At 40.3% G+C, this 24,700-nt stretch overlaps 1 protein-coding gene across 8 annotated transcripts in view; it reads left to right on the plus strand.

The window, feature by feature from the left end:
* Positions 1 to 24,700, plus strand: part of KALRN (kalirin RhoGEF kinase) — a 589,612-nt gene that overhangs the window by 249,487 nt on the left and 315,425 nt on the right. The gene's annotated exons all lie outside the window — the stretch shown is intronic.

Consider the following 24,700-nt stretch of genomic DNA (forward strand, 5'->3'; position numbering starts at 1 on the left):
AGTAGAAACTTCCAAAATTCTCCAGAAGCGTATAGCACAAAACTGTGTATGGCACCAGAAGAGTACAGGGAGATGATGAATGGTATTTGGCAAGGCAGACTGCGTGTCATCCTCTTCCTCCTCTCCTATTTCTAACAAAAAGCCAAATAAGATATATATCGTGTGTGTGTGTGTGTGTGTGTGTGTATGTTTTCTCAGGTTTTCGCGGGTGTTTGTATGTAGGTCTTTGGTTATTCGGGTCTTCTCCCACGTAAAATTGGAAGTGTCTTGGCGACGTTTCGACGAAGTCTCATTCGTCATCTTCAGGCTGGTGTTCTCGGCTTCGTGCTTCCTGGAAGCATGAAGCCGAGAACACCAGCCTGAAGATGACGAATGAGACTTCGTCGAAACGTCGCCAAGACACTTCCAATTTTATAAAATTTATATTTCGCTGATAAAGAAATAAAGGGAGACTAGTATAGATCTATTTCAAGCTATTTAGCTCTCATCAGGTAGCCATACCCTTACTTGGATTCGAATTTGGGCTGCCTGCATGTTAGGCAGTTGTATTAACCTCTGAGCCACAAGTTATACACAGGATCAGCAATTTTCATTCTTGAGGCTCTGGTTGCCAGAGCCAGAACTGCTATCAGCTGCTCTAATTCCATTTAATTTGCTTTTGACGTGTTTTGAATGTTGCCTACACTTATATTTAATATTTCATTTTTTTTAATCTGCCCCAGGGAATGTCTCTCCATTTCTGGCATATGTTCTTACATATCCCAGATGAATGCTGAGTCAAAAGATTCATTTTGGTCCTAAACTGTTTCTGCCAACCAGAGATATTCTGGTATTTTGTAACACTTTTTGGTGAAAGAGTCCTAATTTGGGGGGGAAAATACTCTGCTTGGATTATCTGGACCCTTTTCACTCTGGTTTCAGACCAAAGCACAATACTTTAGCAGACTTTAAGATGGGATATTGAAGCAGTATTGGTTCTATTTGGTCTCTCAGTGGCTGTCTAGACATTTCCAGACTACCTATGGATATTGGTAGCATAGTATTGTAAGTGGCTTTTCCTCCTTTCTTGGTGGTGGTCAGATCCAGTTGGTATTGATAAGAGGGTGAAATTGATCCAAAAATCCCTGTTATGAGGAATGTCTCAAGGTTTAACCCTCTTACTCCAATTCGTTAACATCTATATAAGATCACTAGGTGTGAGTCTGGAGTCTAGAGTTTGGAGTCTGGTACGGATGATACCCAGCTATAAAACTCCTCCAGATCAACCAGGTGATGCTGTCAAGGTCTTGTCCCAGTGTCTGGTGGCTGAATGGATAGGGAGAAACAGACTTAGGCTCAACCCTGACAAGACTTAATGGCTGCTTGGGCCTACTGAGTCTGGAGTGGTTCCACCTTTAAATCCTGAAAGATTTGCATTTCCTTTCTGGGATCTTCTAGGACAGGGGTCTCCAACCTTGGCAACTCACTGGTTTTACTGGCTGAGGAACTCTGGGAGTTGAAGTCCACAAGTCTTAAAGTTGCCAAGGTTGGAGACCCCTGTTCTAGGACAGTGTTGGTGAACCTTTTCAGCACCAAGTGCCAAAATGGGACACATGCACGTGTGCGCAGGAGTGCCAGAAACTGGAAAAGCAGTTCCCCGGCATGCATGCGTGCGCCAGGAAGCTAAGCTTCCGGTTTCTGGCATGCACATGCGTGTCAGTCACCTGGTCTTCCAGTTTTTGGTGTGCATGCACACATGAAAACCAGCTGGCTGGCGCGCATGCCCACACCAGAAACCAGAAGAGCAATGGGTGATGGCTGGCGTGCCCTGAGAGCTGGCTCTGTGTGCCGCTTCCGGCAAGCGTGCCATAGGTTTGCCATCACTGTTCTAGGACTTCCAACTCCTGCTAGACCAGCAGATGACAGAGATGGCAAGGAAGGATTGGAATCAATGAACATAGTGTGTACCAGTTTGCACGCATAGTCAGGCTGGCAGGCCATTAAGTTCATCGTTCATATTTTGTTCGCGTCATATTTTGATAATTGCAGTGTGCCTTATATGGGATTGTACTTAAAGACATTTAGGGTGTCTAAATGCAGCTGCATCACATCTTTGCTTTGTGAGCTGCAGTTATCACCTACAGAACCCATCACAGTGAAAGATTATAAACTAACCTCTAATCATTTCTGCCTGGCCTATATGTTCTGGCAATGTCAGCATATCCAGGTCCCATCAATCATCTGAACCTAGGAAGTGGACCTCAGAACATCATTCCAGATGAGTACCAATCAAACTTTCAGCTTTTATAATTGACCCAAAACAATATTTCTGCAAGGCTTGCTTTCTGTGATGCTTTGGTTTACTAGATGGTTACTTAGTTGGTGCCTTGGATTTTCTTGTCATGTTTATTCTTGTTCTTATCTTATTTTGTAAGCATATATATATATTAAACAAATAATTGTTATGGGATTGCAATTTTAAAGAGACTCCGAGAGAAAAGCCTGATTCGTTTGCGTGAAGAAACTGTGACCGAATGCAATAAACTCACTTACCTTAATATGGTATCTTCCCAGTGTGTTGAGGTTTCAGTTCAGAGGTGGGTTTCAGCAGGTTCTGACCAGTTCTGGAGAACCGGTAGCGGAAATTTTGAGTAGTTCGGAGAACCGGTAGTAAAAATTTTGACTGGCCCCGCCCCCATTTATTCTCTCCCTCCCGAGTCCCAGCTGATTGGGAGGAAATGGGGATTTTGCAGTAACCTTCCCCTGGATTGAGGAGAGAATGGGGATTTTACAGTATCTTTCCCCTGCCATGCCCACCAAGCCACGCCCACCAAGCCATGCCATGCCCACCAAGTCACACCCACAGAACCGGTAGTAAAAATTTTTGAAACCCATCACTGTTTCAGTTCCCAGAATTCTTAGCATGCTTGGACTGAGTCCAAACATTTTGGGAAGATATGAGTTTGGGGAAGATTGCAACCAGCAAAAAGGTTCTTTTATTATTATAGTGGCTGATAAATACTGCTGAAATGCCTGAAATGCGATATTAATTCTTAGCAGTTTTCAAATTATGGAAAGGGCAAGAGGTCCCAACTTTCCTGCTTTGTAAGGATTAGAGTTAGGGAGAGAGTTACATTTTGAGTAGCACGAGGGAACATAATTCAGTTAAATCCTTGTTCCCAACTATCACTCTAATTCAAATCCTGATTAAGAGCTCCAGTATATAAATCTGTTGGCAGCCATGTATTTTTTCCCCCTTAAATCCTACCCTTCTTATCCCTGGGAAGCATTATTGTTTTTGACTGTGCTGAAACCTCTTTATGGGAAGAGTGATTAGTCTTTTCTTCTGCCTAGGAGTGAGTTTCCCATGTTACTATGGAAAGAAGACTGTTTCAATTTTTAGACCCTAATTTTGGCATGTTGCAGGCTTACGACTGCATATAAACAAAGCCTTATCCTGTTTGTTGTTCAGTGGCCACCAATGGATCACTGCAGGCCAAAACACAAGGAAGGACCACGTTGAGGGGATTCAGATCCATCAGATTTCACACGATCAGTGATGAACTCAATTTGATATCTCGTCCTTTGGTCTTTTAATGCCCATTACTTGGGAATTTTTCAATCCCCCCAAAAGTGGATAATGTTGTTCACATAACTACTGTTGCCACTAGAGGTAAAATGAAGAAAATGTAGGAAGTTTGAATAGTAGGGAGCTTCTACCAAAAGAAACAGTTCTTTATCAAGCAAGCAAGCAAGCAAGCAAGCTAGGAAGGAAGGAAGGAAGGAAGGAAGGAAGGAAGGAAGGAAGGAAGGAAGGAAGGAAGGAAGGAAGGAAGGAAGGAAGGAGGGAAGGAAGGAAGGAAGGAAGGAAGGAAGGAAGGAAGGAATCTGTCCATTCTTCTTGTTTTGTTTAAAATTATTATTAGTCCATTTATCAAAGGATTTTGTAAGTAATACTGTACCTCATTGCTTTCTTTAGCATTTTAAAGGGCTACAGTGATTATTGAGCAGAACATTCTGCATGCTTCTTTCACTTTATTATTAATGGACAAAATAATACATTTATTTTTCAACAAGGAAGGGAGGGAGTGTATTCCTCAGACCTAAACCAGCAAAAAAAAATTATTTCCCTCTCCATTTTCAAGTCTAGACAGATTTCCCATAATCATTGTTTTCTAATTTATTTAGTGAACTGGTTTACTACTTGCATCTGTTCAGCAACATATAATTCAACTCATCAAGTATTCAGATGTAATTTGCAGGTTTAGTGTCACAGTAAAAAAAAAAAAAAGAAATAAAGGAAAGGGACTGAAATGGTTTAACACAAGCTGGGCAGAATCTTCTGTTTGAAGCCTGCCCTGTTGTCATCAGAGAATGGAACAGGAAACTTTCCATTATAAGAAACCTCTGTTATAAAAGTGGTTGGGCTGTTCCATCGAGACAGCAAAGGTTAGAATGGTTTAGTATCCAGCGTTATTGGCTAGGGTATGTGACAGCTGCCAACATTCCCTTCCACAGTCACACAATGCACAGCTTAGGGATGAAAGAAGCTGGGGAAGAGCCTGTTTAAGAGCACATTCAAATGATTAACAGTGGCACATTGATTTTGAACAATATGATTTTGAATTTCAGCATGTATTCTAATGATGCAATTTTTTTTTTGAAAGATCTTATATTACTATTACGCAGTATTTGGAAAGGATCGGGGTGGGTTCTACTTACCTTTACTACCGGTTTGCAACGGGGGCACGTTCGCGCGCTCGCTTTGCATGTGCACTTCTGTACATGCGCAGATCATCCATGATGACATCCTGATGGGTGGGTGGAGCCTCCCACTGCTTTTACTACCGGTTCGCAGGAACCGGACTGAACCGGGAGCAACCCACCACTGGAAAGGATGCATATAGTGTTTTTTTTTAAAAAAAGAGAAAACCCTGAATGGTAAGATGTGATATGGACAAACTTACTCAAGTTTTGGCCATCTCTACAGCCATTCTGAACCTGAGTTAAGGAACTTTGTAGAGGAAGACTGAAAGTCCGTAATGAAGTTGCTTCTTCCCCTGCCAGTTGGGTAGAAAAATGATTAATTGGCATATAGGATTGGGTGGCAAGCATGACATCACTCCACACCCCTTAAATTGCATTTCATTTTTTAAAATTATTGAGTAAATATTTAATCTGATAAACAGGTCATACTTTTTAGCCTTCTAAGGAGCCCTGGTGGCGCAATGGTATGCAATACTGCAGGCTAACTCTGCCCATAGCTTGGAGTTCAATCCTGACCAGCTCAAGGTTGACCAAGCCTTCCAGCCTTCTGAGTTCAGTAAATTGAGGAACTAGATTGTTGGGGGGCCAATATGCTGACATTGCAAACAGCCCAGAGAGAGCCGTAAAACACTATGAGGTGGTATATAAGTCTAATTGCTATTGCTATTCTCCAGGTAGCTTAGTTAGAACTTTTGCTGCTGCTGCTTTTGATTGCTTGCCATATTTCAATGGGTATTACACTACATCAATTCCTTAACCTTCTGACTCAGTAATGATTAGAGTGCTGGTCTAACATTATCGTATAGCACAGTGATGGCGAACTTTTTTGGCACCGAGTGCCGAAAAGGGAGCACTTAGCACGTGTGCTCATCAGGGCCGCAACCAGGAAGAGAAGCTGCCCAGGGGGCATGTGCTTGCCGGATAAAGTACTTCCGGTTACTGCCATGCATGCACATGCACCGATCAGCTGGCTGGCACGCATGCTTGCGTCGGAAAACGGAAGACCAGCTCTTCCAGTTTCCGACACTGTCTCATGCACAAAGGCCAGCTGATTGTCATGTGCACATGTGCGCCAGGAACCTGGAAGAGGAATGGGTGACGCCACACGTGCCAGGCAACATAGATCTGTGTGCCACTTCGGGCACACAGGTTTGCCATCATGATTCTAGCACATGAGGTTCCTGTAAGTAGGAAACATCTTCTAAACTATCTTGGATATTGACATTCCTATTCCTTCAGTATATTCCTGTCATTTTGTTTGATCTTTGAATTAGTTACTATCTGCCCATTGGCAGCCTTTAGCATAAACGTTGAGAGTAGCTGTCTTGGAAATGAAGCTAAGACTTCAGAAATTATGCAGAAAGAAGCATATTCATCCTTCTTTCCCATTCAAAGTGACATTTCAATGAAAACAAAGATCAGACTTAGTTCACGCAATGCTCATTCTAGCGGTAATGTATGGCTGCAGAAACTGGACATTGAGAAAAAATGATACTCTCAAGTCACAGATTGGATTTTGAGGCAGTTATTAAGAGAAGCATGGGATACTGGAAAGTCCAATCAATCAGTCTTGGCCAAATAAAAGCTGATTGCTTCTTCAGGTGATAAGCAGGTGATGCTGGTGAATAATGGACTAGAAAAAAAGTGATTATGTTTGGCAGTGTTAAAGCAAGTAAAAGACGGGAAAGACAACCAATAAGGTAGATGGATAGGATCAAATCAATCTTTGGAATGATCATGGAAGTGCTACAGGTCTGGGGATACAGTTTAAGACGGATAGCATTTCTCTGATAAGTCACTAGGAGTTGAATCTGATTTAGTGACACCTAAGCAAATTGTGCTGTTTAGTTTTTTTTAACGTGGTAGGGTGGAATACATACACACACACACATTTCTGCTTTTTTTTTTTTTTCCTGGGAAGACTTCCAGGGATTCTGATGTAATTAATTTTGAACTGAGCAGTATTCAATGAATGGTGGCCTTATTTTAAGGTCCCGAGGGACTATTTTATATGTGAAAAATCTTTATAAAAGCCCAGAAATTCCTCTCCCTCTCTTAGCCACCTATTCATTCATCCAACCCCTTTTCCTTAAATTCAATTCTTACTTGAAATTTGGACTAATAAGGGTATTAATGTCAGCTGCAAAGGCTTTGCTGCCTGTGGACGCAAATATCCATTAAATCTCAAAAGAAGAGACAATGGAAAAAAACATGTCTTTTTTTTTTTTACCCTTGCTGTATACATCCCTGTTAGAATCCTCATAATACATACGAGGTTTTAGTTTGACAGGACAATTAGCAATCAGAACTGATGCTAGTATTATTTATCCCAAATGTGCCATAAATGTCCATAATTGCTTTTCTGCTCGCTAATTTGTAGCATATGATAGTGTGTGGTGCTCATACCATTTTTATGTCATTCAATCAGAAGGGTATATTAGAGTAGAGATTTGCTTTGATTAGATATTTTTCAGGTGTAAGCCTAGTGAAACATGTTAGATTATCTTGAGTTTTATCTGGCTCATCTCAATAAGTAGTTAAGTAAACGTACCAGGATTGGAAAAACGTGGGTTTTTTTTCCCCTTTCTCTTTTTCTTAACTGATTTTATGAGGCAATCTAAGAACAATTTATTGCAATGTCTTGTGCTGGCCTGAGTGTTCTGCCAGTGAAAACAGGCTCCCAATCTCCATTTTCGGATGGGACGACCTCCTGCAACCATTTTCCCTGGCAGAGGGTTGCAGGAGGCTGTCCCAGCTGAAAACGGAGATTGGGAGCCCGTTTTCACTGGCAAAGGCACCATACCCCTGATGTAAGAAATCAAGGCTTCCAGGTAACTGAAAAATAGTTTGCACAATGATTAACACAATTTAGTGAATTCTTTTCAGCTCAGTGCATTTAAAAAAAAAACAAAAAAGCACAAATGCACATTTAGGCTACTCTGATGGTTGTGAATTTACCCTGCTCAGTGCCTGACTATAGAGATTGTTTTATAATCAAAGGCACCCTGCCATTGGTCACATGCCACTGTGATCTTAATCTTCAGGTCTAATTAGGAGCCAGCTCACCGCTCCCTGCTTAAAAGAAAGGCTTCTCAGTTGCTGTTGAATTCCAGACGTAATTAAGATAGTCATGAGATTCTGTCAAGCTTGAACGGAGCCCAGTCTGATTTTTGCCTTATGTCACACGTGTGGAAAGTCTTTGGGAGGATTTGTTGGATCTGTTTTTTGCTGCAGCTTTAGCCTATCAAGCTGGATGCAGCTCCGAGTCGCATCAGCCGTTGCTACTAGTTGCAGAGATGATTCATGAGAGTAAGCATGAACTGTTTTGCATACTCTCGTCTTTATTTTTGTGTAACTGTTGGACGTGAAATTTGCAAAGCCCCGGGTTAGCAAGCAAACAAAACACTTATTTGAATATGCAAAGTGCAAAACAAAAAAAGGCATCTAAAATAATTAGTTTGAAAGTAATTATCATATTGTTAGACATGATTACTTAGGCTTCAGTGATGTGTTGATAATAAAATATACGCCCCCCACAACAAACTTAGAAGCTACCTTGATATAAAAATCAATTTATATTGCTTATTTTCCTAGATTAGTGTTGTTTACAGCAGCCAGCTGCATCTTGAAAAAGCGTCTCTCAGAAATCTTTCCTTACTGGAGATTCCTAGCAGGAGATTCACTTTTAAATACAGATATGAAGATGTTTAATGTTGCCTTCCAACTGGAAATTATCCATTTCCTAACTCATTTTTTTAACTGTTGTGGCCCACCAGCGGCCAGCAGAGCTAGCAGCAGATTCGGACACTGAGGAGATTGTGGAGGAACGTTGGCCAGTCCTGGAGTCTGGGGAAGGCTCAGACGATGGCTCTGAGTCAGAGGCAGAGAGTGGGCCAAGGCCATCTGGTAGTTCTTTGCTGCCTCCAGAGTCTCCGGAGTCTGACATCAGCCCCGGTTCGGACCGGTTCGCAAGAACCGGTAGTAAAACTGGCGGGAGGCTCCGCCCATGGACCCGGACGTCATCAGAAGTGATCTGCGCATGCACAGAAGTTTCTGCGCATGCACAGAAGAGCGCGTGCACACGCGAGCGCAGTGAGCACGATGCGAACCGATAGTAAAGGTAAGTAGAACTCACCCCTGATCAGCGAGGCAGAAGAACACTGTGAGCTGCCAGAAGACAGGAACAATTAAGGAAACAGGGTCGACTTGGGAATAAGGCTTGGAAATGATTGGCCCCTCCCATAAGACATAAAAGAGAAGCGAACGGGACGTGAGCTTTTGCAGGAAGCAATTAGTTCATCTGGTCGGTAAAAGCTCTGTTTCACTCTGTGCTAAGTTTGGCCTTGCCCTGCGTTTGGCAATTCTCTGGCAGCATTCCAAGGGAGATAAGGTGAGTGTTTGTAAACACTCCCCTGATAGACTGTTTTAAGAAGCTTTTCAGACTGGGAATGACAATAATTCACAGCCTTTTGAATTAAAGAAGATTGCTGGGACTAAGTTTGTGCTGTTTACTTTCTAAGGAAGCCTAGGTCAGGACATTATCTTGAGTTGCTTGACCAATTCAAATATCTCTGTAATCATCTCTCAGTAGCAAATCCTCTTGAGAATAATTAAGATCAATTCCTTCAGGACTGCCAAAGCTTTTCCTGAAAGTCTCCGAAGAAAACTATTTTTTTTAATTATATCATTCTATTGTCTTATTAAATGGTCAGAGGTTTTTTTAATTGAGATTGTTTGCATGAGAGGGGTTGATTATTCTTTGATGAAGTGCCCTGGATTGGTGATCTGTATTAATCAAAGAGTTGACCGTGGAAATCAAAATGTTGAAGGCTGTTAATTAACAGTATTGTTCAAAGAGACAAATTTGTCACTGGGTATTGATTTATATAATCCATGCATTCAATGGAACTGGGCCATTTGAAGCAGTGTAATGGATGTCAAGGTTATCACGTCACTGGTAGGGAATGCATATACCAGTATGTTTGCAAAGAGGGTGACAGGGGAATCTGTGGGTGCAGCCCCAGTTAGAAATAAGGGCCCTCCTATATAAATAATGTATTTATCTTAGACTTATTTGAGGGTCCAAGTGACTGATAAGAAACTGGAACTTGTATGTTAAGAGTTGGTGGTCTTCTGTATTTCCTCTGAAGCATCTGGAGTGTTGAAAACAGGATACTGGTTTGGCCAGACCTCTGAGCCCAGGAAGGAGGTCGTGTTTTTATGCAGCTCTTTGTTTCCTGTCCATACATATCTTGTAGCTTTTTTCCCCCACCCCCTTAAACACATTCTCAGGGGAGTCTGGTGAAATCCAGGCTCAGGAAATAGCTGTATTTTTTTAATCAGAGGCGATCATTACTGTTGCAGCTATTTAGCACTAAGGAGCTCAGAGTGAAGCACGCTCACTGTAGTCTCTTCATCTCATTGAGTCATTTTCCAAGGCTCCTTGTGATTGTCCGGGAGCTACAGAAACATTAAAACTGGGCTGATTTCCTCCGGCGGATAAAGGGGCTGTTTTCAATTACCATTCTGCATGTTCCCTGAACAGCAGATTATTAACTTGCTAGCCGAGAGAATGAGTGCAAGCAATGTAGAAGCACAATGTTTTTAAAACTTGGATCAAATTTAATTTTTTGCTACTTATGGTTTCTAATCTATGGGGATGCTCAGCATATAGCAGGGCTACAGTGTGTTTGCATTTCTTTCTGGGTCCCATCTCTTTGAACTACTTGCCTTAATTTGTATTGATTTCTTAATTCTTCTTGTCCTGAAGCATAAAATATAGAAAGAATTGCCTAAATTGAAATCAATGGTGTTCTGTGTAATAACATTTAATGTAACTGTCCAGCCATTGCAGTGAACTAAAATTATGAAATGCAAGTTCTCTTGTGCATAAGGTGCCAATGCTTCAAATAAAATAGAAAGAATGTCAGTCTAGATAAATGATAAATGTTACTTTATCAATAAATCCATCCATTATAGAAATTCCCAGAAAACAAATGGCTCCCTTGATTGAATAACTCGTGGTGAGTGGGATCAGAAAGAAAAAATTTAAATCTCAATACAATTTTGACTAATAAAGCCCTTAGAATGAACCAAAATATTCCAGTGATGTATTAAGGATGTGATGTAGAAACATGTTCTTATTTAGTTTGGTAAACCTTACATCATTTCTCTGTTTTCCCTCCCTCTCCTATAGACACAGATTGGATTATCCCATCATGCTCAAGTAGGTTATGGTTGAATAAACCACAGTTAAATGATTCGCACAACAGGCTAAGCCATAAACCATGGGTTATTACACACAACGACTGGGATCACATAATAGAACTAAGCTAAAACTAAACAAATCAGATTGTGGCTTAGTTGAATGTGCAAACACAATTATATAATATTCTATGCCAGTTGGAATTTTGCTTATCTTTAAAGGTTTTTGAAATACCTCTGCTAAACATAATTCTTTTTCAAGCTGCTGGCAAGGCAATGTTTGGACATTTTAAAATAAATATATGTATAGTTTTTATAAGAATTTGTTATCATTGCCTAGATAGTGGCAGAACTGGGTCATAACGATACTCTTATCACTAAAAGCAGCTTCAAAAGCCATTGGTTTGTTTTAATAAGGGGTGTTAAATTTACTTTTGGAACAGTGCTTAACTTGACACTTAAAGCCTTTTCATAATATCAAAATATGGGTGCACTATCAACATAGAAGGGCAGCTATTCTTACAACAGTTACAGTAAATCCCTTCACGATAAACTGCTAACAGTTTCTCTTATTGATGGCAGTCAAAACTCATACTTCCCATAGGAAAACCTTTACACCTAGTAAACCTGTAGTATTATTATTTAATTAAGTGACATCAGATAATTCTGGGAGTGGGAATGAGAATATATATTCTCTTCCTGGAAGTTTACAGATTTTTGGAGTTCTGAATACATGTTTTTGTTTTTTTTTAAATTTTATTTATTTATATGCCGCCCTTCTCCGGAGACTCAGGGCAGATTACAATGTGCTCAGCAATAGCCTTCATCCTTTTGTATATTTATACAAAATCAGTTTATTGCCCCCACAATCTGGGTCCTCAATTTACCTACTTTAGAAAGGATGGAAGGCTGAGTCAACCTTGAGCCTGGCAAGATTCGAACCTGCAGTAATTGCAGGCAGCTGTTCTTAATAACAGGGTGTTTTAGACCACTGTACTACCAAGGCTCTTACCATTATGTGGTATATGACCTATCCTTTAGATGTGAAATTCCCTTCAGGGACTTTCATTTAACTTCTGAGCAGTATTAATCATGCTATAAATGCACCTTTAGAAAAAAAAATGAAATTATTCTAAACAATTGTTCAACATTGGTCATGTGAAAATAACATGGGCTGCCCACCCTTATTTTTATAAATCACTCCATGCAGTGAAGATATCCAATACACCTTCCACCCTCTGTTTGCCTCCACAATAGCAATCCTGTGGGGTGTGTTGGCATGAGAGAAGAATGACCGGCCCAAAATCACCCAGGTAGAAGTGGAAAAAGAAAAAGTGCTGACTTCCAATTCTTTTTAGCACACTAGAAGATAATAACACTGCAATATAGTTTTGTATTCGTAAAATTTAATTCCAGACTTTGGTAGAATCTTGCTTCCCAATTTGGACACCCTTAAAAGGGCTGACAACAGAGCAGGTAGATTTGTTATTGCACAGACAAACCAGTGTATTTTTATTCTTTTGGTTTTTGGCTGCCTTGAGCACCATTTTTGGCAGAAACATTGGGTATCAAACTCAACAAACAAGTTCTGTTGTCAAAAAGGATTATAATGTGAAAGGGGGAAATATTCAGGTTTTCATTCTTCTTCCTAGAGTCTGAAGTGATACCATTCAGAAAAGTAATACTGTTTTATTATTGCAGAATAATACAAACCAGACAGTTTCTTTGTCTTGCTATCTAAAAAGACAAGTCATAGGAGGAAAGGGGATTTATAGGGAAAAGAGAGAAAGTTAACATTATTTACAGTAACTACTGATTCTTCTGTTCCTGTAATTGCCAGCTGGGATGGAAGGAGGCTTTCTAGGGTGGCTCTGTGGCCTTTTCTTAGATGTTAATGTATCTTTAGCCTTGATCAATATAATTCCAGTTTTCCCAACAGGACCCAGGGGAAACTCAGAAGTGAGATGGCGATCAAGCTAGTCATTATGTCACTGGTGGAAGAGGGAATTGTGGTTTAGTATATATGTTACTGTCAATGTGTGAAAAGCTGGCATTGTATAGAATGCTCAGGAAATCTGTAGAATGCATGACATTTTTTAGGCAAAGTATGACATGCCTGGGTTATTTTAATATGCTACATACTTTCCCTAGGCATTGTATATAATACCTAGGCATTATGCAGAGTGACAATAACTATTTAGATAAGGCATGAAAAAAGAGTCATGAAAAGGGTTAGGATTAAATAAAATAAAGTACAGGAGTTCCTTACTAAAAAAAGAGAGAGAGAGAGACCACTATTGACCTACTTCAGGGGTATCAAACTCAAGGCTCAGGGGCTGGATCTGGTCCACGGGGTGCTTAGATCTGGCCATGGGGCTGCCCTGGAAATAGTGAATGACTGGCCCACGGTGCCTCTGGCAGTGAAAAGGGAGTTCGGGAGGGGCACTAGCTCCGTTTTCACTGGCAGAGGATTGCAGGAGGCTGTTGCAGTCGAAAATGGAGTTTGGAAGCCCGTTTTCTCTGGCAGAGCGCTCGGGCCACCACAGGCCCCCTCTGACATGAGTGTCATTGAGCTGGCCACACGCATCCCGGCCTTGCCCACTCCATCCCCACGAGGTCGAACACAACCGTGATACGGCCCTCAATGAAATCGAGTTTGCCACTCCTGACCTACTTGTTGCAACAAGGAAGACTAGAATTGCATATTGGTGGGAGTATTTTTTTTTACTTTGCTGGTTTGCCTTTTGGCATTGCACAAAATGCCCAGGAAATGTATGAAATATTGTTTCATACATTAACATCCCATTTCTGGCATTTTCTGTAAAATGCCTAACATTGCCGGTAACATATATAAAGAGCAGGTAAAAGAGAAGTTGGCTAATTTAAATGAATGCAAGTCTCCAGAGTTCAGGCTATGGATGGAATTAGCAGAAGTGATCGCACAACTGCTCTCAATAAACTTTGGGAACTCCTGGAGGATTGCTGATGACTCAAATGACTGAAATAGAGCAAATGTCATCCTCAGTTTGAAAAAGGGGAAGAGAAGAAACCAAGAAGACACAGATATCTGCTTGATGTCTGTACTGGGTAGGATCCTTAAATAGCAATTTGCAAGTTTTTGGATTGGACTGCTACAATGAACAAGAGCCAACTGATGGAAAAATGGCTTTGTTGAAAACAAGTTGTGCTAGATTAACCTTGATTGCCTTTGTTGGTAGAGTTACTAGCTTAGTAGATCAAGGGAATGCTGTAGACATAGTATACCTAGACTTCAGCAACGTTTTTAACAGAGTGTCTCCTGATCTTTTTCTTCATAAAATGGTAAAGCAGGGGCTGGATGAAGCTGTTTAATAGACTCTCAATTGCCTGAGTGATCACACCCTTCGTTTGTTAAACGCTTTTCCTTGGCCTGTAAAGATAGAAGAACCTTCTATATAAAGAATTCCTTTTGATTGATTTCACATGGTCTGTGGTGTCTCTGTGGTTAAGCTTCATGAGGCTCATTTCATCTTTCCATCAGTTGAGCAAGCATATTTTCAGTCATCCTTTTGGCTGGCAACCTTCTCCACTTAACATTAGAGCTGCTTTTGCTGTGGAGTTGTTGCTGCTGGATACCACGTCGCCATTGCACCGCAGGTGCAGTTATCACATTTTCTTGGCAGTGAAGGCAATAGCAAGCATTTCTTTCCCTCTTGGTCTCCAGACGCACTTTGTAGAACAGAGGTTTTAAGTGATATTCTTAATAATTAAAATAGTGGAAACATTGAAGCATAATGTTTAGCCTTGCAGAAGAATCATGTTTTCAGTTTGATGTGCTCTGTTTGTGGCATTATGGTAATAATTATTAAAATATGATTTTGCCAGGAAAGAGAGATTCTACTATTATTTTCTTAGTATATAACGAACAAGGTATATGGTCATTTGATCACAGATGGCCGAGATCTAGTTTAATGAAAAGAAGGACTAGGGGAGACATGATAGCAGTGTTCCAATATCTCAGGGGCTGCCACAAAGAAGAGGGAGGCGAGTTATTCCCCAAAGCACCTGAGGGCAGGACAAGAAGCAATGGGTGGAAACAAATCAAAGAGAGAAGAAACTTAGAACTAAGGAGAAATTTCTTCTTTTAGCTGCTAGTCCAGTGATGCTTAACCTTTTGGCCTCAGCTTATCAAAAATTTGGAAAATGCCTAACTTGACTCTACTAGCATGTCACATGCACACACAAAGAGAAAAACAATGCTCTATTTTCCCCACATCTAGGCCATCCTGAATAGCGGCACTTTATGGAGATTCCTTTTTTTAGGGAGTGAAGTTAGGGAGCACCTGGAAGCTAGAACAAACACAGTATATGGTGGAGAAGATAGGAAGAATGAGAATTTAAGTGGGAGATTCTGGCTAGTTTTCAAGTGAGTAGGTAGTAAATGGAAGTTTGGAGAACAAGAGGAAATAAAAACATCTCGAAGAAACTAGAGTTTTGAGGGCTCAAGAGTCTTTGATTGGTGTGCCAGTGTTACCGGCAGCAGAGGCAGCAGAGGAAGTAGTAGTTAAGGAGATTCTGGCTTCTATTTGACTTTGGAAAGGAATGTACTCCCCCTCCCCACAAAGGAGTAGCTCTGAAACATGGGCATCCTCCTGGACTCTCAGCTTTTGTGGTCCAGAAGGTTGTAGGTGGGGGAGTGTTCTACAATTTTGGCTGGTGTTCCCACTGTGGCCCTTCTTGGACCAGAATCCCCTGTGTCATTGACCCATGCTATTCTCAATTCATATTCAAATTATCACAATTGACTCCACTTGGGGCTGCCTTTGAAGACCACTTAGAAACTAGAGTTGACACAAAATGTACCTTTTTGCTTCCTGTGGAGCAATGTGGTGGCCTAGTGATGAAGGCACTTGCCTCCCACTCAGAAGGTTGAGAGTTTAAAATTAGGTAGCGACAGATGTTTCTACCCTAGGACACAAAGTGAAAATAACTGCTGCAAACTCCACATGGCATCAGGAAGGGCATCTGGCCAATAAATGCTGGGCTCCACCCAGTTGCTCTGACTCTACTCTGAATTAAGGGATTACAGCAATTGTGAAATCCAAATTTTTTTACTACCGGTTCTGTGGACGTGGCTTGTTTGGCGTGGCGTGGCTTGGTGGGCATGGCTTGGTGGGCGTGGCAGGGGAAGGATACTGCAAAATCCCCATTCCCTCCCCACTCCTGGGGAAAGGATATTGCAAAATCTCCATTCCCACCCCACTATGGGGCCAGCCAGAGGTGGTATTTGCTGGTTCTCTGAACTACTCAAAATTTCCACTACCAGTTCTCCAGAACCTGTCAGAACCTGCTGGATTTCACCCCTGGATTACAGGGGTGTAAAAAGAGAGCACATTCCTGCTTGCTAACAGGTGAGAGCCAGCATAGCAGAATAACTGCTCATTTGCAATCACTGCATTCGTCACCATAGAGATGCAATTCAGAAGGCTAGCTTAATCTATAAAGCTCTACATGACTTGGCTTCCAGTTACCTTCAGAAATATCACCTTCAAGATGAACATGCTGATCCTGTGCAGCCCTTTGGGAGGGGCTCCTTTTGAGGTTTCTACCCTGTAACACTGGAGGGGGCCAGTGGTCCAATGGAAGAACCATCTTACTTCTATTCTGACTGTTTAGAACAATTTGCTTTCAGAACAATTGGCTTTTATCCTGCTTGAGAGAGAGAGAGAGGGAGGGAGAGAGAGAGGGAGGGAGGGAGAGGGAGAGGGAGAGGGAGAGGGAGAGGGAGAGAAAGAAAGAAAGAAAGAAAGAAAGAAAGAAAGAAAGAAAGAAAGAAAGAAAGAAAGAAAGAAAGAAAGAAAGAAAGAAAGAAAGAAAAAAGAAAGAAAGAAAGAAAGAAAGAAAGAAAGACTCTGTTTTGACCCACCAAGTGGGTAATGAAGTAGTCTTGGGCCTGCCTTGTGTTGGTTTTTTGACAAATTAGATTATATTAATTGTCTGTCACATTATCAGCCAGATTTGGAATTTTGGTCTGCCTATTGAGGCCTTCCAAAGGACCTGGGATAGGCAGATGTGGATGTTTGACGGTGTTAGAGGAATCGTTTGCAGGATGTAAACTGTTCCAAGTAAAACTGCCTTTCGCAATTGACTGATTCTGATTTTGTCAATGCCAAGTGGTGCTGCAATTGTTTTGGGATTGCAGTTAAGGCACCTATGATTATATTGATACTACCTTTGCTTTCTTTTGACACAGTTGTTTTATTTCCGTTTGCAAGTCTTTGTATTTTGTTATCTAATAATTTGTCATAATTATTATTTGGTAGTTTTATCAATGTTTTAAAAATAAAAAAAATAGAGGCCTGAGTAAGTAATCTCATTCTGTGTTTTAATGCTGTGGAGTCTTTGGATAAGGCAATACATAATTTCTGTAATAAATAAATGAACAGGCCCTTAAAGGCATTCATTTTTGAACAGGCTTTTAACTGTTGGTTTAATGATATTTTTAAAGTCTTTATTTAGTTATTACTTCTGAGAGACTTCAGTAGTCAACAGTATGCCAGGATAAATAAATAATAAGTAATTTGTTCTCCTACAATCATTTGGGACTTTATCAGTTTTCCGAGATTTTCAAAAATAATCCATAAAGATTTGGCTAGACTACCATAAAGATTTGGCTAGGGTACTATCAGTATCCTAGAATGCAGTTTTTTTTGTTCTGGGATACTAAAACCTTTACAAAGTAGTAATTGTTCCCTATTTCTACTAATCTCAAATTTCTATCCTGCTGCTTTATCCTGCCCTTCACAATTATGATGCTACCGTACTTTCTTGTTGGAGGAGATAAAAGTCAAATATTCTTCATTGCAGGCCATCTTCAATGAGCAGTTGGTATACAGATTCTTTTCTTTTGAGTATATCTAGATAAGCCTTTTCTGAAATGTACATAGCCTTCACTTACCTCAAGCCCATTCTGAGTGTTAGGTTTCTTGACATAATCTCTACTGTATATGCTTCTACTTGGTGACCTGCTCAGAAGACTTTTTCTGATTTAAAATCTTTGCTAATCTCATTGGCCTTTTCTGTTCTCTTCATTTTTAAAAAATTGATTGGAGTTATTATTTTTTAATTATTATTATTATTTGTTTATAAGGAATCTCTCTCCCTCCTCTGTTCCCTATTTTTGTTAGGCTCTTGTTAGACTGCCCTGAGAAGAAATCGCTATTACGTTTATTAAAATCTATGTTATCAAAGTTAAAGATATGAATTCTGCTATGCTCAGTTTTAGTGCCCATTTATGAGGAGGATGTGGTACGTGGAAATGACCTTGAGAGACAGGCAGGGGGAAGAGATGCTGCCTAGGGGAATGATAAGATAAGGGAGGGCATAGCCTTCAGCTGCATAATGGGCAGAGAAAGAAACTCAGAAAGAATCCTTCCTAATTTACAGTATCAGAGACTGTGAGAGATTTATATTTCCAGACTTAAATGATAAAAACTAATTTATGTTTGTGCAAATAATCATATACAGGTAGTCTGTGACTTATAACAGTTCATTTAGTGACTCTTCGAAGTTACAATGGCACTGAAAAAAGTGACTTATGACCGTTGCTGAATCCCCATGGTCATATGTGATTTACATTTGGATGCTTGACAACTGACTCACATTTATGACAGTTGCAGTGTCTCGGAGTCGTGTGATCCCCTTTTGTGAACTACTGACAAGCAAAGTCAGTGGGGAAACCAGATTCACTTAACAACCGTGATACTAATTTAAGAACTGCAGTGATTCATTTAACAAATGTGAGAAAAGTCATAAAATGGGGCAAAACTCACTTAACAAATTTCTCACTTAACAACATACATTTTGGGCTCAATTGTGGTCACAAATTGAGGACTACCTATATATTTATAATCCCTTACTTGTAATATATGCATTGTAAAAAATGAAGTGCATAGCTTACTTTTATTGTACAGGATTGAAATTGGATTAGTTCTCTAATCAGCCAATTGGGAAATTAATCTAATATTGTTTCCATCTAAGGCATCTATGGGGCAGTAGTGGATCTAATTTCTATATGTCACTATGAGTTATTCTTAGTACTTCCTATATAAATTAGAAAGATAACTGGAAACTTGGTTATAGCTGCTATAAGAGACCCACTGATGATTATAGAACTGCTGAAGAATGAATGTTGCTGCCTGAGAAGACTTAAGAGAGAAAGGAGATAATTTATTTTTCCAAAACAATTAGCACTATTGGCACCACAACTCTGCTAATTACTAAGCAGCAGGTTCACAATGAAAGAACAATAATATTACTATCTGGTGCTGACACATCAAGTGTCATTGAAGAAGGAATTGTTTATCCCATAGCTGGCTCCCTTTGCACATTCCCTTGATCATTTTTGTCCTTCACACATTTGTGGGCTCACCATCTTTCCAGATGCTCTAGAGCAGGAGTGCCAAACTCACTGAGGACCGCATCAGGGTTCTGTTTGATCTCGGGGGGCTGGGGGGCATGGCCAGGGTGGGTATGGCCAGCTCAACATCACTCATGTTGGGGGTACCTGTGCTGGCCCAAGCACTTTGCCAGCGAAAACGGGCTCCTGAACTCTGATTTTGGCTGTGACGGCTTCCTGTAACCCTCTGCCAGTGAAAACAGAACTCGGGAGGGCCGCCCGTGGCCTTCCCAAGCTCTGTCTTTGTTTGCAGAGGCACCGTGGACCGGTCCTTCGCTATTTCCAGGGTAGCCTTACTGGCCAGATCTAAGCACCTCGTGGGCAAGATCCGGCCCCTGGGCCTTGAGTTTGACACCCCTGATCTAGAATCTAGATGTTGAACTCCTGAATTGTTACGAGCAACTTGCGCCTACCAAAAGAATTGAAAATATAGGGGGAAAAGAAAATGGAATGATATGGAGTCTTCGCTGACTGACAGCCATGACTCAGCCACACAGAAAATGATTTTTCATTAATGTTTTAAAAAGCTGTCAGGGATGTCAGAATATATAAGCAATGTACATAAATTATTTAGGTTGATGCTTTCCTTGGTCTGCCTTCGTCCAGGCTGAAACAGCTGACATATGTAAAGCATTCTAGTTTGCTCAGATTTATGGTGTCATCTGGCAGATAATACTCATTACCTGTAAAATAGGACCATTTCAAAAGGCTCCTCTTTACATGAGTGAACATTTCACCCCTGAATAAGAGCTGAAATCGGAGCTCACATGCTCTGAGGGATAAATATTGGGATGAGTTATTCTACTGGGATACTCAACAGCACACAAAAATATGTTGGCAAAAACGTTGGGTGAGTAACAAAACATTAACTGATTTGGAATTTAGTCAACTGAAGCTTTACTTAAGTATTGCAAAGCAAGTCACTTTCCTTGCCCAAGTGGTGGTGACAAACTTGCCCTCCTATAATGTCGTACTCCTATTGTCCATTGAGAACAATTATCCATATTCTTTGTTGAAAACCATAACATCTATGGAAGTCTGAGGATCATATTCACACCTAAAACCACACACCTGCTAATTTCCATCTCAGTCCCAACCCTGAAAGTTGAATTCGCATGGAAATTAATGTGTAATCTTATATAGTTGAGGATTAGCATGTTGAGAGTAACTAACTTGTAATTTCTAAATGGACTAAAAAGAAAGCCGGTTCGATGTAATAGTTAAGGCATTAGAAAGTGGGAGACTGTGAGTTCTAGTCCTGCCTTAGGCAAAAAACCAGCTAGATGACTATGGACCAGTCACTCTCTCTCAAACCTAGGAAGCAAGCTATGGCAAATCACTTCTTGTCATGAAAACTGCAGGGACTTGGTGGTTGCTAGGAGTCAACACAGACTCAAAAGATATGCTCCCCAAAGGACTAAAATGGGCTTGAATTCTATTGAAATATTTGGAGAAGCATTTTTAAGGACAGAATAGAGAAGTCCATGGGTGTATAACATCACACTGGTATATATAGCACCACTGTTCTGCAAACTGATTTAGGCTTCCAATATGATTCAATGTGCTGGTTTTCACATACAAGCCCTATACAGCAAATAGTAAACTATTTGTATGCCCTACTCATCCTCATTGTTTCTGCTTGGCTCACCAGACCTACCACAGGGGGCCTATACCAGTGGTGGCGAACCGTTTCGGCACCAAGTGCCCAAACTGGAATGTGCGTGCATGCATGAGCACTGGAAACCCAAAAACCAGCTGGCCAGTGTGCATGTGCACACCAGTCAGCTGGTCTTTGCGTGCACCAGAGCTCCAGAAACCCGAAGAGCAGGTAACCAGCGTGTGCATGCACACTGGCCAGCTGGTCTTCGGATTTCTGGTGGTCCAACATGCGCAAATGAGCTGGCTGGCATGCATGCACATGCCGGAAAGCAAAAGCAGCTGGCGGTGGCGCGCATGCCCACAGAGGGCTCTGTGTGCCACCGGTTCACCATCATGGGCCTATATCATCCAAGAGTGGCATTTTGTTAGAGCCAGAGCTCTCTGGCCGGCCATATGCTCCCAGTCCCCAGGCATTTGGGCCAAAGTTTAGTTATGCTGTTGCTGATGGTATGATATTTGTGATTGGGCATATTATTTTAACTTGGGCATTATGGATTTTATCTTGAGGCATCTGTTGTAATCCTTTTACACCATCCAGGTTTCACTGTCATGAAGTGGTATCCATGTACATTATTATTTATGTAAATGTATAAAATAAAATGAAAAGGGGAAAAAGCTTAGGTTGCATATCTGCGAGTAAAAAAAAAAAAGGATAAAGACATAATAGCCATGTTCTAATGTGCAGTGAAGTTGATGAAATCATGCAAGAAAGTGGATGTTAAATTATGAATGAAAGGGGTAAGATTTATGTCAGAAACTATGAACTGATGTCTTTGTGGTTGTTATGGACGTAAAAGGATAATAGTTACACACAATGTTCAGCGAATGGTGATAACTAACAAACTGCAGATGTGTTCAGTTTGATGATTAAAGAAAAAATAAGGCCAGTTAGAGATCCGGGAATGAATTAGAGTAGTGACCAGTGAGTATCTGCTTAGAAAACGCTGTTTCAAATGTATGGTTTAATGATTGTGCCAGAGAATATAATGATTGTGCCAGAGAATATAATGATTGTGCCAGAGAATACGAAGAGGAAAACAAGTACAAATCTAAATGCATGATAGATTTGATAATTTATGATAAAAGACAGAGAGTATCAGCAAAGGATAGATGGATAATGAGAACTACTGAGTAAGGGATATAGACGATTATTTGGTAGCATTGAAGATGGATTTGGGGGGAGGGGAGCAGAGAGAATAGGAAAAAAGTGTAAGAAATAACAAGAAAGATACAATGAGAGAAAAAATGGAGAGCATGAGCCCTGTGTGAAAAGAAAAAAAAAAGACGAAAAAGATGAATCTCCTAACAAAATGAATGAAAAATCACTCAAGGGATGGGATTTTAGTAGATATCTGGGGGGAAATAAAAAAACCCCTCATTTATCATGTTTAGATAGTTATTTAAATTAAATAAATGTTTTATTTATTATAGCTGTGCAACTCCAATGAACTATCATGTTATAGAGGTATGTGGAAGTATGCTATGGAAAGCATGCAAAGTGGATTAAAGGATTGAAAATAGTTGTGCAGAATGACTGCGACAAAAATGTGGTTGAGACAAAGATACTCTATAATGTGAACATAGAGAAAATATAATTACAAAGAAGGCATTGAAAGAGAGCATGGTAAAGGTTAAAAGAGGCAAAGCAAACACAGAGCTGTTTTAATGTAAATTAAAGAAAATGTTTTGGGAGTGCATAAAAAGAGCCAAACAAAAAGTCTCCAGCAGAGTGAAAGGAATTAAAAATAAAAGCGATGAAATGATTGGAATGACGCTTGAATGGGAAGGGAATGCTGGAAGAAGTATGTTAGAGATATATATGGAAATGGTATGTTGAAAAGTGGAATTGAAATGAATGCTGTAAATGTTAATGTCCTTGAAAAAAAATGATGAAAAAGAATTAATCAATGCCATGAGAACATTGAAAAAGAAGTAGATGATGTAACTGGAAAAATATTAAAATATGTATGTGGTTTTCTTAAGAAGTAGCTCTGTGACTTGTTTAATATCAGTGTGAAGACTTCATCTGTGGCTATTAGCTGGAAGAAAGCTGTTATTGTTCATCTCTAGAAAGAGACAAGCAGCAAAAGTCCATACAAAAACTACAAGGGGTTTTGGTTTTTCAAGCATGGCTGAAAAGGTGAAGAAGCTAAGGTGATTGGATCCTTGACAGAAATTGACTGTGTTGTTGCTTAGCTCAAAGGCAGTTAGATTTCCATATTGAATTTGAGAAGGGAGTTTTGGGCAAAATCAGATGGGAGGGTAGTTTATTTTATTTTATTTTTATTTAAGAGAATTTATATGGCCACCCATATACTCTTTGTGACTCTGGGCATCTTACAAAGGAGAAAAGCATTCAGGAAGGATGGCAAAAGAGGGCACACAGAAGGCACAATTGTTAAAAAGTATCATTGGGGACACTACATGTAGATGCACAGAACTTTTTAAAATTTTGTAAAGAAAAATGGATGTATAAAAGAAATTGGGGGAAAAAATGGACATATCATTACAGAAGAATCCAAAGAATTTGCCAGAAACTGAAGGGATTGTGTGAGAAAGACTAAAGCACAATGAGCTGAGCCTTACGACAACATTCCGTCCAGAACAAAAGAGACTTTTTGGGGAGGGGGTACAAAAAAAGAAAAGAAAATACAAGACAAGGAGGCTGAAAATCAATTGCCAGGATCAATTGGTAAAAAATTGTCATATAGAGGAGGGAGTAGACAAGCCTACTGTTACTCCATTGACCAATAGATGCAGAAACATCAATTCAGGATAGAGATTTGAAAGAATTCCCAATAAAAGCTGTCAGGCAGTGAAGCAAGTTGCCTCATGAAATTTGATGCTCCCTTTCCTGGGATTTTTCAGGTAGAAGCTGGATTGCTATCCTTATAAAATGCTTTAGATGCTGGTAGAAAAATAGGAGAGAGCCAGTTTCGTGGAGTGGTTAAGACATCAGATTAGAAACCAAAAGAGCATGAGTTCTAGTTCCATATTAAGCACAAAGTCAACTGGGTGATTTGGGCTAGTCACTCTCAACCCTAGGAATGAGGCAATGGCAAGCCCCTTCTGAAATCTTGCCAAGAATGCCTCAGGGACTTGTCCAGGCAGTCTCACAGAATGGGACATGATGGGGAGAGGAAGAGAGGAGAGGGGAGGGGAGGGAGGGAGGAAGGAGGAAGGTAGCCTGTTGTGAGAAATGAGTATCTGTTGGAAGAAACAAAAAGTACTTTTATGAAGCTAGGTACCTCCATTTTCTGCCTTATGTGTTTGATGGGTTCAGAAGGAAATATTGTCCTGTCCATGTACCTTTAGCAAGATTATTAAATGCAGAGAAACGAGGCTCTTGTAGAATTTTTATATTCTTTCATTTCTGCAAAAGTCAAGCTGCACTCAAAAATGCCAGTGCAATGAGACAATAAAAATTCAATTAGCAATATTACAGGCAAACTCTGAATAAGAAAAGGCCAAAATATCAGGGAACATGTTTAGTAAGCTGTAAAAGGCTCACTATGAGAAAATCAGCTATGTTATGCTTAAATCATCCCCATTTTGCATGCTGAAATGTTGTGATAAAAATACATGGAAGAAATGATTGGTGTTTTGATTCCACATTACACACTGGCGGACAGACATCTGAATCTGAATTTGTTG

The sequence above is a fragment of the Pantherophis guttatus genome, chromosome 1 (assembly GCF_059756535.1).
Source record: "Pantherophis guttatus breed Tessera chromosome 1, ASM5975653v1, whole genome shotgun sequence".
NCBI lineage: Eukaryota > Metazoa > Chordata > Lepidosauria > Squamata > Colubridae > Pantherophis > Pantherophis guttatus.